Raw genomic sequence first — 2,418 nt, forward strand, 5'->3', positions numbered from 1 at the left:
ATGAGTTATACAGAAAAACCCGATGAAATCACAAAAGATGAGTGGATGGAAAAACTCAATAACTTACACGTCCAGTGAGCAGACATGAACCGGCTCATCATGAACTACCTGGTGACAGAAGGCTTCAAAGAAGCAGCAGAGAAGTTCCACATGGAGTCTGGAATCGAGCCCAGCGTGGATCTGGAGACGCTGGATGAGCGCATCAAGATCCGGGAGATGATCCTCAAAGGCCACATTCAGAAGGCCATCGCCTTGGTCAACAGTCTCCACCCCGAGCTCCTGGACACAAGCCGCTACCTGTATTTCCACCTGCAGCAGCAGCACCTGATCGAGCTGATCCACCAGCGGGAGATGGAGCCGGCGCTGGAGTTTGCCCAGACCCAGCTGGCGGAGCAGGGAGTGCCTGACGGAGATGGAGCGCATGCTGGCGCTGCTGGCCTTCGACAACCCCGAGGAGTCGCCCTTCGGGGACCTCCTGAACATGATGCAGCGGCAGAAGGTGTGGAGCGGGGTGAACCAGGCCAGGCCGTGCTGGATTACGAGAACTGGGAGTCGACACCCAAGCTGGCCAAGCTGCTGAAACTCCTCCTCTGGGCTCAGAACGAGCTGGACCAGAAGAAGGTGAAATACCCCAAAATGACAGACCTCAGCAGGGGTGTGATCGAGGAGCCCAAGTAGCCGAGCGCAGGAGCCAGGCGCAGAGCTGCTCCCCTTCCCTTCCTTCTTTCTCTTGGCCTGGATCCTGTTTGAAGGGAGCCACCACCCCGCTGAGCGCTGGGAAACCAGAGCCGGAAGTTTGCTGGAGACTGCCTGGCCGCTCCATGCCTGAGCTGAGAGCCACGGCGCCCAGGGTGCCCACTCGGACCCGAGCACTGATCCTGACCTTGCTTTCTGCGCATGGGCATACAGCACCTCCTTCTTGCACCTCCTCGGCTGGGTTTGCTCTTTGTTTCCTGAGAAAGACTGTACGTGTTGGATCTGCTGTGAGGACTCCGTCTGTGGGCTGCGTTTGACCATCCCCCTGGGTCTGGGCTGAGTGGCTTTGGAAATGAGTGTGAGACAAGTGGGCTGTGTGGGATTTTTCATTTTTAAATAGATATTTTGGTGCCGTATGTGGTGAGAGACTTTCCTATTGGATCACGGAACCATCTCAGCAGTTTTGTTGAAAATAGAGGTTTCTCTTAAAAAAAAAAAAAAAGATGACACGGAACTAAGCAATCAAGTGGAAACAGAGTTAAACAAATGGGACTATATTAAACTAAAAAGCTTCTGCACAGCAAAAGACACAGGGACCAGAATTCAAAGGCAATCTACAGAATGGGAAAGGATATTCACCCAATACCCATCCGATAGACAGTTGATATCAAGGGTATATAAAGCACTGGTTGAACTCTACAAGAAGAAACATCCAACCCCATCAGAAAATGGGCCAAAGAAATGAACAGAAACTTTTCCAAGGAAGAGATACGAATGGCCAAAAGGCACATGAAAAAATGCTCTGCATCACTAATCATCAGGGAGATGAAAATCAAAACAACCATGAGATACCACCTCACACTACAGAGAATGGCACACATCCAAAAGAACAAAAGCAACTGCTGTTGGAGAGGATGTGGGGAGAAAGGGACCCTTCTACACTGCTGGTGGGAATGCCAACTGGTCCAGCCTCTTTGGAAAATAATATTAATGCTTCTTAAAAATTTAGAAATTGAGCTTCCATTTGATCCAGCAATACCACTTCTGGAAATATATCCTAGAGAAACAAAAAAGTATAGTCGAAATGACATCTGCACTTATATATTCATCGCAGCACTGTTTACAATAGCCAGAATCTAGAAAAAGCCCGAGTGCCCGAGAACAGATGACTGGTAAAAAAAACCTTGGTACATCTATACCATGGAATACTATGCAGCTGTTAGAAAGGATGAAGTCATGAACTTTGCATATAAGTGGATCAATATGGAAAATATCATGCTAAATGAAATGAGCCAGAAAGAGAGGGACAAACATAGAAAGATTGCATTCATCTGTGGAATATAGAACAACACAGTAGGAGAATAATACCCAAGAATAGTAGTATATAATACCAGTAGGTTGGCTCCATAGCTTGGAAGCTGCCCTCACACACTGGGGGAAAGTCATCCCATATAGAGAAGGGAACACTAAGTAATATGTGATTGGAGATCCTGCGTGGGAAGGGAGATACATGCTGAAAGTAGACTAGAGACTGAACAGGATGACCACTCAATACCCCTATTGCTAACCACAACACCCAAAAGGAAAGACAAATATCAAATTGGAATGCCCCGATACAGAGACAGGAGGGGGTGGGGAGATGGGATTGGTGGGGCAGGAGGGATACTGGGCTCATTGGTGGTGGAGAATGGACACTGGTGGAAGGATGGGCTCTTAAACATT

At 48.3% G+C, this 2,418-nt stretch overlaps 1 pseudogene; it reads left to right on the forward strand.

Moving 5' to 3' along the window:
* On the forward strand, positions 1 to 1,542 carry LOC129402015 (glucose-induced degradation protein 8 homolog; annotated as a pseudogene).
* Positions 1,543 to 2,418: the final 876 nt, after the last annotated feature.

Source organism: Sorex araneus, chromosome 2, assembly GCF_027595985.1.
Source record: "Sorex araneus isolate mSorAra2 chromosome 2, mSorAra2.pri, whole genome shotgun sequence".
Lineage (NCBI taxonomy): Eukaryota > Metazoa > Chordata > Mammalia > Eulipotyphla > Soricidae > Sorex > Sorex araneus.